The following is a 12,089-nucleotide window of genomic DNA, read 5'->3' as shown; positions in this document are numbered from 1 at the left end:
AGTGCTCCAGATGCCTACCTAGCTTTTTCTTCAACAGTCACAGAATTAATATCATGAGAACGAAGCTAATTTGATAACAGAAGTAAACTGGAAACTTTTTAAAAATAGTTTGTTCTGTCTGATTCACAAAACCAATGTTGTGGTTTCATATCCCTTTAAAGTTAATACTGAGGTTTGTAGATGCATTTTTGTGATAACATTATCAACTGAAATACAATATCCCCTTCTATTTCAAATCATTTAAACAGTGACACCATTTTTGCACAATACAGGCAGAGCATACAATGCTTTTTTTTTCTAATTTACTTCAGTTACCTAATTTGCTTTGTTCTCTTGATATACTTTAAGCATACCTAGGTAGACTCAGGAGCTGGGAGCTAGTTGCTGATTGGTGGCTGCACATATGTGCCTCTTGTCTTTGGCTTACCAATGTGTTCAGCTACCTCCCAGTAGTGCATTGCTGCACCTTCAGTAAAGGATACCAAGAGAATGAAGCAAAATTGATAATAGGAGTAAATTGGAAAGTTGTTAAAAAGGATATGCTCTGTCTGAATCATGAAATAACATTTCTGGGGTTCATTTAATTTTTTTAAATAAATGTTAAATGTATTCACAGCACTAGGAGATTTAATTCTTATGCTGCTTTATTATAGCTTTCTTTACAGCTAGTACTGAAGTAGGTGGTGGTTCTAGCAGGACAAAATCAGCTATTTGTATTGACAAAATAAAGTTAGTGGAACTATTAGTAAACAATGTAATACACTCCAGAAGGTAAAGTGGGTAATTGGGACTACATCAAAAAAAGGAAAAAAGGACAGTACAATGTACCTTTAAGGCAAGTATGGCTCAAACAAGGCCCTGTTTTATATCTAAAGAGGGTCTGGTGAAAAATTACTATGGATGCTATATTTTAAAGGAACATTAAACCAAAAAAAAAAAATCTACCATGCATATGAAAGAACACTATTTACATAGCCTCTCTATTACCTTTGGATATATATATATTAATCTCTTATTATGCACCAGATTGCAAGTGGAGCCGTATTTACCGCTTCTACTATATCGCTAATTGCACTAGAAGTAAACTTTTAATGTGCCTCAGGTTGCGCTGCTATTATGAGCTGAAAATAAAAGTTATTATCCTTGCGTAACCCGACATGCGCAAACAGGTTACTTTTAGCGCAATTAGACTATTGAGCAAAAGATAACGTTTTCAACCATAGAAGTTAATGGAGAAAAACAAATTGGAAACACCCGACTTGCGCGCTAACCTAAACTCATATTCTCATATGCGCTAACCCGATATGAAAAGATGAATATTTCACATTCAAATGTTCTGCACATAGCAGAATATGTTCTATTTATTAAAAATACATATATTTGATGGCATTTTAATACAATATATATTTATACCTATATATAAACATGATTATATATAGGTATAGATATATACAGATATATATATATAGGTATATGTATTTAAAAATACATAGAACATAATCTGCCATGCACAGAACACTAGAATGTAAAATATTTACAGTAAATATACACTATAACACTTACAAATGTATATTGCATAAATATGGTTTTTACATGTTTTGATCTACTTTATTGCAAAGGGCTCCAATGCACACACACACATATATACAGTATATATATATATATATATATATATATGTATATATGTGTGTAAATATGTATTTATGTGTTTATATGTGTATGTATGTCTGTAAATACATATAGTAAATACATATATACACATATAAATACATAAATACATATATATATATATATATATATATATATATATTTGATAAAATCTAGAAAGACAAGCGCACAAAAACACTTCTCATAGTGTAGAAATGTTTAATCCAATTTGGCAAATAAAAACATGAAACACATTCCCCCTAGGTAATTCCTACTCACAAGATGAGACCTCAATCATATGAGGTAAGGTATGGGTGTTGTATGCTGATATACTGGTGTCCCCACACGATCAAAGAAAAGGCTGCAAAAGTCAGCGAAGAACCACTCCCATCTAAGTCAGACAGGACCTTTAACTTGAAACCGGAGGCACCTCAGAGGCCAAATAGATGGCTCAAATTTCGGCAAGTTATAATCAACACAAACGCTAGAAATTCCATGGTCCGGCGTGGAACCCTGGACTACATGTGTTGAGCAGATGACGTAAGGTGGGTGTGGCCTTACGCGTTTCATGGAACTCGTCCGCTTCGTCAGAGGCTGGATAGATATCTACATCACAAGCTGTCAATTTCAGAGCAGCTTATCTGGTCACGCTCCCCCCCTACGTCACTGCTTTCCTTAGCCTAATCCCCATACAGTTACTATACGGCAGTGAGGCTTAAAGGGATAATGGCTATAACTTATAAAACTACTATTTCTGATGATATGCACCAGGTTGATAAACAATTGATTTTGCTAGTCAAAAATAAGCAGTTGGATGTACAAAACAGGACATTATCATACTATATACATAGACATACTAAATAGTAAATAGTAAAATGTACATCAAAAGAAAAATTAATCCTATTCTAAAATGGACCATAAAGCACATATATATATATATATATATATATATATATATATATATATATATATATATATATATAGGTGGCCCTCGGTTTACAACGGTTCAATTTGCACTGTTTCAGAATAACAACCTTTTTTTCCAGTCATGTGACTGCTATTGAAAAGCATTGAGAAGCAGTGCATTGATTAAAATAGCCAGTAGATGGAGCTGTCCGCTTGTGTTGTAGCAAAGCCAAGCAAGCTGAAATTAATCAGTTTAACCAGACCTGAGCTATCGAGCAGATTTCAAAGGAACAAGATCTTCCTGTCTATAAATCAGTCCAGATTGGAATGCATAGAAAGAATTGTTTGCAGAAAAATGCAAGTGAAGTCTGTGTTGCGTGATTATTTTATTAGGTTTATAATGCTGTTTAGCAAATGGTTTTTGTTCATTTAACTTAGTTTAATTATATATTCTATGTTGTGTGATTATTTTAATAGGTTTATAATATTGTTTAGCATTTAAAGTCTTCATTTCAAAGCTTTAAAATTTTGAGAGGGGCCTGGAACCTAACTCCCTCACTTCCCTTTGACTTACATTATAAACTGGGTTTCAATTGACAACGGCCTTTTTTTTTCTAACACCTGAGATCTCATGTCTTTGAGCCCTTCTAACTGTACTTTGTAATGTATTTTTTATGTGTTTTGTGCAACTTTTTAATTTCATGAAACAGTTATAAGCTCTGAGGTCACAGTAATGATTCTAGCATAAATCACAATTGTGCTCACAAGATCGCTATTGTGCACTGCTTGGAATCTAGCCCTATATGTATTAATTAAATGTATTTGAAGTTGGAAGTTGTTTAGGCTAATTATTACGCATGTGCAAAAATAGCTGTTATTCACTTACTATAACAAATGCAAATGTCAAATATGGCTGCAGACAGTGCCATTTTTATTTATTTTTTGGCATGGGATTTATTAAGTAAATAATATGTAAAACTGCAACACACAAATATATGGATTTATATAAAATTTCAAATGAGAAAGCTTGTTGTACTTTGGCCCCTATATTGTACTTTCCTCCTGGGACAAAACTGTCAATTCTCCCCTTAACTATTTTAAAACATCAGAAATGTTTTTGCTGCAAGAAAACCAATGAAAGCTGGTTAAATTGATTTTAAAATGATCAGAAAGTGCACAACGTGTCCTTAGGGACAGATCGTTCACTGGCTGACCACTTTCCACAGATCTCTTGGTGAACAATGATGCATTTCCAGCATAACATTTTTCTCATCACAATAATACATTTAAAAATATCCTCTTATAATGCAACATCGAAAAAATAAATATTCATTTAAGCTAAATACCCTGAAGTAACTAAAGAGAGACCTGACTCTTTTAGAAAAATAATTTCTCCCATGCTGCTCCTGTCTTGTCACATTTTAGATAATCTCTAGCTCTGTCTCTGCTGGAGTATACTCTATAAGACATTATTCTAAATATACACGTCTGCAGGAAATTGCTCATCCTAGACTATTTTGTAATTCAAATGATAAGTAAATTATAATGATTTTAAGATGACTGACAAATAGCTTATCTGTATTCCAGTGGAGTATCTGACTTAAAAATAGAAAGAAAACACATGTGGATCAATCACCTTTATCCTCATAGACACCATGAAAAAGAAAGCTTTCATTTATCAAATATTATACATTTGTCCTGTAAACAAGAGTGGTTATATCGATTGCTTGGTTTGAAGACTAAGAAGCAGCTAAGAGGTAATTAAAACCATAAATCTCTAGAGACAGTTAAAGTTAATTCTCGTGTTTAGAGCCTGAGCTGTCAAAATGATACATTTTTGATCCCGAAATATTCCATTTACTCAAAAACTTTCTAATTTGCAGAATACAGGACAATATTATTGACAATAACTAGCTTTCATGACATTTTGTATATGTAATAAAAATAAACAAGCTAATGATAAACCAATCTGGACATAATACAAATTATTGTGTTTTTTTGGCATTGAATAAATAAATAACTTAACGCAGTGTCATTACCCTCTATAGTGACTTAGGGGTAGATTTATTAATTATTATTAATTATTAATGGTCGAGCGGACATGATTCGCTGTAGCAAATCATGTCCGCTTGACCTCGCTAAATGCCAACAGCATATGCTGTTGGCATTTAACATTGCACAAGCATTTCTGGTGCTTACTGGCGGCCAATTGGCCACTAGCAGGGGCTGTCAATCATCCAGATTGTATGGGATAGGGATGATTTCAGTCTGCCACCCAAAAGGTGGCAAAGAAGTTAATGAGCAGTGGTCTTATAAATGCTGCTTCTTAACTTCCATTTCTGGCGGACCAGAAATGATGGGGCATCGATGCAGCATCCAACGCTTAATAAATCGACCACTTAATGTTTTGTTTGATTTTACAATGACATATGTATTTTATGCACTTCACGTTGTTTCATTATGTTTCAATGCACTTGTTTAAACGATTGCCACTAACTAGTAACTATATAGAAATGAATGGTCTCTGTGGTATGTCTAAGCCACGATAATCCTTATAAATCATAGTCATTCCCAGTATTAAAGAAAAGAAACTTGTAGACAAATCGAGTCTGTAATAATAGTTTAGCCATATTCTGAAAAAGAATTAAAGGGACATTAAACTACTAGGCATAACAAAATGGTTACTACTCGCTGTGCTCTTTTTACTCATGGACCTGCAGCTCTATGCAGAGTCTTTCTCTCTATATCTAAAGTGTTGTGGTTGTAATTAGTTTTTCCAGGTCACTGTCAGTTCTGACACATATGGCTTGGTTTATCATCCACAGCAGGGTTGTACTGGGACTAAAATAGGCCTGGGCATTCTATGGTGGAGCAGCCCACTCAGTTAGACCTCTGTCAGATAGGAGCCATAATACAGCAGGTCTCTCATCCAGCCACACCTCTGCTTAACAGCCAGACAGAGAATGTATTTTGGCTTTACTAAATAGGCAGACTGTAACAGTTTTCCTTTTGGTACTTTTTTTTTTAGAGAGGGTTGGACTTCTATATAATACCAAGGCCTACATAAGAGCCTGGCCCACTGGGCATTTGCCCTCAGGGCCAGCCTTTGGGCAAGACCAGTGAAGCGGCTGCCTCGGGCCCCCGCCGCCGCGCTGATTAAAACAAAAACAAATTTTAATTCTTTTTCTGACATTTTTTCTTTAAAAATTTTAGCCCGGTAGTGGGGAGGGCAGGCACAGAGTGACTGGTGCGGTGCTGAGAGGGGAGGAGGCAGAGCACCGAAGGCTGTCAGTCAGTCAGAGTCAGACCAGTCAGGAAAGTCAATTAGTCAGCAGCAGAGTGGGACCCGGGGGAATCGCAGGCTGAGGCAGCACAGAAGTGAGTGAGGAGTCAGCACTGAGTCTGGGTCTGTTACAGTCAGACAGTTTTGCTGAGGATGGTCACTGTAAAAGGCTAGGTCTTGCTGAGGTCACTATACAAGACTAGGTATTGCTGATGTTACTGTATAAAGCTAGGCTTTCTTAGGTCATTATACAAGACTAGGTATTGCTGATGTCACTGTAAAAGGCTAGGTCTTGCTGAGGTCACTATACAAGACTAGGTATTGCTGATGTCACTGTATAAGGCTAGGTTTGCTGAGGTCACTATACATGACTAGGTATTGCTGATGTCACTGTATAAAGCTAGGTTTGCTGAGGTCACTATACAATACTAGGAATTGCTGATGTCACTGTATAAAGCTAGGTTTGCTGAGGTCACTATACAATACTAGGTATTGCTGATGCCACTGTATAAAGCTAGGTTTGCTGAGGTCACTGTACAAGACTAGGTATTGCTGATGTCACTGTATAAGGCTAGGTTTGCTGACGTCACTATACAAGACTAGGTATTGCTGATGTCACTGTATAAAGCTAGGTTTGCTGAGGTCACTATACAAGACTAGGTATTGCTGATATCAATGCATAAGGCTAGGTTTGCTGAGGTCACTTACAAGACTAGGTATTACTGATGGCACTGTATAAAACTAGATTTGTGAGGTCACTATACAAGACTAGGTATTGCTGATGTCACTGTATAAGGCTAGGTTTGCTGAGGTCACTATACAACACTAGGTATTGCTGTTGTCACTGTAAAAGGCTAGGTTTGCTGAGGTCATTATACAAGACTAGGTATTGTTGATATCACTGTATAAGGCTAGGTTTGTTGAGGTCACTATACAAGATTAGGTATTGCTGATGTTACTGTATAAGGCTAGGTTTGTTGAGGTCACTATACAAGACTTGGTATTGCTGATATCACTGTATAAGGCTAGGTTTGTTGAGGTCACTATACAAGACTAGGTATTGCTGATATCACTGTGTAAGGCTAGGTCTTGCTGAGGTCCCTATACAAGACTAGGTATTGCTGATGTCACTGTATAAGGTTAGGTTTACTGAGTTCACTATACAAGACTAGGTATTGCTGATGTCACTATATAAGGCTAGGTTTGCTGAGGTCACTATACAAGACTAGGTATTGCTGATGTCACTATATAAGGCTAGGTTTGCTGAGGTCCCTATACAAGACTAGGTATTGCTGATGTCACTGTATAAGGCTAGGTTTGCTGAGGTCACTATACAAGACTAGGTATTGCTGATGTCACTATATAAGGCTAGGTTTGCTGAGGTCAATATACAAGACTAGGTATTGCTGATATCACTGTATAAAGCTAGGTTTGTTGAGGTCACTACACAAGACTAGGTATTGCTGATATCACTGTATAAGGCTAGGTCTTGCTGAGGTCACTATACAAGACTAGGTATTGCTGATGTCACTGTATAAGGCTAGGTTTACTGAGGTCACTATACAAGACTAGGTATTGCTGATGTCACTGTATAAAGCTAGGTTTGCTGAGGTCACTGTACAAGACTAGGTATTGCTGATATCACTGTATAAGGCTAGGTCTTGCTGAGGTCACTATACAAGACTAGGTATTGCTGATGTCACTGTATAAGGCTAGGTTTGCTGAGTTCACTATACAAGACTAGGTATTGCTGATATCACTGTATAAAGCTAGGTTTGCTGAGGTCACTGTACAAGACTAGGTATTGCTGATGTCACTGTATAAGGCTAGGTTTGCTGAGGTCACTATACAAGACTAGGTATTGCTGATGTCGCTGTATAAGGCTAGGTTTGCTGAGGTCACTATACAAGACTAGGTATTGCTGATTTCACTGTATAAGGCTAGGTTTGCTGAGGTCACTATACAAGACTAGGTATTTCTGATGGCACTGTATAAGGCTAGGTTTGCTGAGGTCACCATACAAGACTAGGTATTGCTGATGTCACTGTATAAGGCTAGGTCTTGCTAAGGTCACTATACAAGACTAGGTATTGCTGATGTCACTGTATAAGGCTAGGTTTGCGGAGGTCACTATACAAGACTAGGTATTGCTGATGTCACTGTAAGGCTAGGTTTGCTGAGGTCACTATACAAGATTAGGTCTTGCTTATGTCACTATACAAGGCCTGGCCATGCTGAGGTCACTACAAAATGCTAGGTCTTGCTGAGGTCACTATAACAGTCTAGGTCTTGCTGAGGTCACTGCACAAGGCTAGGTCTTGCTGAGTTCACTACAGCAGTGTGCAATGTGCAGCATGAAATCAATGTGCTGGCCAGGAGGTTAGATGTAGCATAGCTAGCCTCATCATCCATGTATTTAGCACTGCTATGTCACTATCTGCTGCAGAAGGTATAGTGCTAAATACATGTGGTGAGCACCACACTGGAGAGAGTATTGTACCTTCTGCAGCAGATAGTGACATAGCAGTGCTAAATACATGTGGTGAGCATCACACTGGGGAGAGTATAATACCTTCTGCAGCAGATAGTGACATAGCAGTGCTAAATACAAGTGGTGAGCATCAGATTGAATGAGAGAACAGCACCTCCTATTTAAACTGAGGAAACAAAGCACTTAGATGAATTTTAAAACGTCAGAGTGATTTACATAATTTATTAAACTCTGCGTACAGCTTTGATGTTTATTTGTTATAACACATCTGCAGTACACTCACATGTGTGTGTGTGTGTGTGTTTATACATACACATATGCATAATTAGAAGGTGGGTAATACAAGTGTGCACTCTGTGATGTCATCTTGGCAATATCATCTTCAAGTAAATTTGTATAAGGTAACTTGAAGGAGCACAAAGACTAAGGTTATAGTACGTGTTTAAAGAGTTTCCGATGCTAATGAAGCTGTTTTTTTCTGTATTTCTTGTTATACATTTGTGGCATGGACCATTCATTTGTGGTATGGCAAGTGCTTTGATTTCTGGGACATCCAAAAATAATACATCCCACTGTTGTGATAAATTAAATGTACTTTTATATACTTATCAATTTCATTTTGACAATTAGACCTTGACTAATATGTGTCCACCACTAAAATGCATTGTGTGTATGTGAGACGGAGTGAAAGTGTGTTTGTGTGAGAGAGAATGTGTGTGTTTATGTAAGAAAGCAAAAGTGTGTGTTTTTGTGTGAGAGAATGTGTGTGTGTGATAGAGAAAGAGAGAGCATGTGTGTGTTTGTGGGCTGTGTGTTTGTAAGGGGGCTATGTGTGTGTGTGGGCTGTGTGTGTGGGGGGGCTGTGTGTGTGTGTGCTGTGTGTGTGTGTGTGGGGGCTATGTGTGTGTGGGGGGCTGTGTGTGTGTACACCTGTGTATGTATGTGTACACCTGTGTATGTACACCTGTGTATGTATGTGTACACCTGTGTATGTGTCTGAGTGTGTGGATGTATGTGTATATAAGTATCTCTGTGTGTGTGCGTGTATTATATCTGTGCACTGTGTTTGTGTGGTACAGTGCATTGCCCCATTTATTTTAAGTATTTTTTTGTTCTGGGTAGAGGCCCGCGCTGTCATTCTGCCTAGGGACCTGCACTTGCTAGGGCGGCCCTGGAATCTCTGTAATGTTCTTGTTATCATAAGAAAACACATAAAAATAAGGCCCGGTTCAACTCAACTGTTCCTAATTGTCAGCATAATTCTTCATTATATACATAAACTGTTGTTCCAAAAGTAGAAATGGTATATTACAATATATACAATGTTATAGTGCTCCACTTTAGTGGATTTATATCTTTTTTTATTTAATATGTTGTGCATTACCTTAAATTACTGCCTTTTTTTTATTTGTAAAAACGGTGGGGGCGGAGATTGGGCGGGGTTGGAGGCGAGGATAAAGGGGGCCCCATTTTCTCATCCTGCCTTGGGCCCCGCAATGGCTAGGGCCGGCCCTGTTTGCCCTGTATGCACTATAGCCAGTCAAGACCTGATCCACAGGCGGACAGTTGCGTACATATCTTTCCCCATCTGCATAGCTTCTCCTCTGGCAGGCAGCAATCCTCTGCCCACATTTACCTTTGCACTGGAGCACTGCTGTGTGCTTGTGTGTAGGGAGGGGCGAATGTGCTGAAAGTGTAATTAGTTTGGTAGAACGAATAGTCCTTGTTTTGCACAATCGAATGTTGATAAGAATGAAAATCCATTAAAATTCGGTAATCAATTGTTACTTTCGTTTTCAAATGTTAATAATGAAATCAAATATCCACATTTGAAATTTTGAATGTAACATTTGACTTAACAAATACCATTCAGAAGTTCAATAGTTCATGTGGTAGGGAATTTAGTAAATTGATACATAATAGATACAAATATATCAATATGAATGTTTCTATTACAAATATAGCATCATTTGAATACTACATTTAAAGAGAGCATTAGAAATACTATTACAAATATATAGATTCGAATTTTCGAATTTGAATTCAAATATTGCATAATTCGAATTGAATTATAAAAGTATATTATATTTAAAGAATTAGAAATACTATTGCATAAAACAAAAATGTTGTGCAAACAATCGAAATTCGAAACGAACAAACAAACAAACAAACAAATGTGTTAAAACTAGTTTCAATTTTCAAATGTTGCAAAATATTCACCAATCCCTACTTGTGTGCAACCCCACTCCCAGCCAATCACGTACGGGCAGGAGCTGTCAATCTCCCTGGTCAGAAGAGACCAGCGAGATTTAAATTATCCCCCTAAGTGGTGGAGAACAGGGCAGGGAAGCAGTGGTCTGAAAACTGCTGCTTGATAAATCCTCATAAATCCTGACTGCAGTCAAAAGGGAGAGAAGGGCTTGATAAATCGAGCCCTTAACCCTTTCGTGACAGGGTTAAAGTGCCTACATCGGAACAACTGTTCCGATGTAGACAAATTGAAACTACGCGATCGTGAGATTTCAATTATTGGATCGCATCTGGGGGGCGTCCCTACAATCCTAGGAACGCCCTCCAGACCGGGATTAAATCCTTGAAGCACAGAAGGCTTCAGGACAGCCGTTAGCTATGACGTTCTATTCCGTAATAACGACTTTAAAGCCCAGTCTAATTATGACGGAATAGAACGTCATAACGGCTTTAAAAGGTTAATACAAATATGCATGTTAATTACAGGAGAACCCACTAATGAAAAACTGTAAAAGATAGGTGAAGCAAAAATACGTAAATAGCCATGCTGTCTGGAGAAGTCTACTCCACCCCCCTTCTCAGTGTTTAGACACAGGCATTAGATTTCAACTGAGTTCACAGCTTCTAGTAGGCATGCTCCATCAGATAATCCCTGTTCACTTTTGAATTCAACCAAAACAACAATAGATATAGATACAGCCATTGAAGGAAATGTGTGGGGGGGGAGTTAGAGCTTTACAATTCGGAAACATCAAAGAAAGGGTTAATGGCAAGGCACTGCAGTATAAATGTGCAGGTAAAGTAATTAAAGTACATATTATATTTTGTCTCTATCCCAACTTTTTTTATGTCCCTTCAACAATTGCTACGGGTTTAAAAAATAGATAAATCCCACTTGGGAACCACATGAAATGCAGCTCCTAGCCTGGTGATTGGCAGCTATGTGTGACTACCACTCCTGATTGGCTGTCTGTACCTATCAGGACTGAGGCACACTTTAGCTATATGTTTAACACCTTTACAGGGGTTTAACACTTAGGCCTCAATCACAATCTATAAGCTGATAATTTTTTCAGTGGGTTTTTGGGGGAAAAATGCACTTTTTTTTACAAGGCCTTCACAATCTTTGTTTTTTATGTGTTTTTCTGAGTACAGTTACAATCTTACATGTTTCATACTGACAGGCACTTCGTCAGGGTTGCTCCAGCAAGCAAATGTGTTTGCAGAGCATTCTACCTCTCTAAGCTCCCATCTGTCTAAGTGACCATCTTTAAAGTGAAGGTAAATGTTGATGAATGAAAGCCCATTTTTAAAAAATACTATTAAAAACAGGGTCAGTTTCATTCATGAAAGTTTAGCAAGCAGCAGTTTTGATTAAAAACGTACCTTTGTTTTTTCACAGCCAGAGCAGCTTCCCCCACCCGGAGATCCTCTCTTCATTAATGACAAATCCAGCTTCCTCCAATCACGGCTTTCCCCCTAGGGGAGTCATTGTCATAGGCCATCTTCAAC

At 37.7% G+C, this 12,089-nt stretch overlaps 1 protein-coding gene across 3 annotated transcripts in view; it reads left to right on the top strand.

Moving 5' to 3' along the window:
* ZNF385B (zinc finger protein 385B) overlaps positions 1–12,089 on the top strand; it is an 826,323-nt gene that overhangs the window by 629,180 nt on the left and 185,054 nt on the right. The window lies entirely within an intron of this gene.

Source organism: Bombina bombina, chromosome 1, assembly GCF_027579735.1.
Source record: "Bombina bombina isolate aBomBom1 chromosome 1, aBomBom1.pri, whole genome shotgun sequence".
Taxonomy (NCBI): domain Eukaryota; kingdom Metazoa; phylum Chordata; class Amphibia; order Anura; family Bombinatoridae; genus Bombina; species Bombina bombina.
The sequence above is the reverse complement of the archived record's forward strand: the minus strand, read 5'-3'. Positions and strand labels throughout refer to the sequence as shown.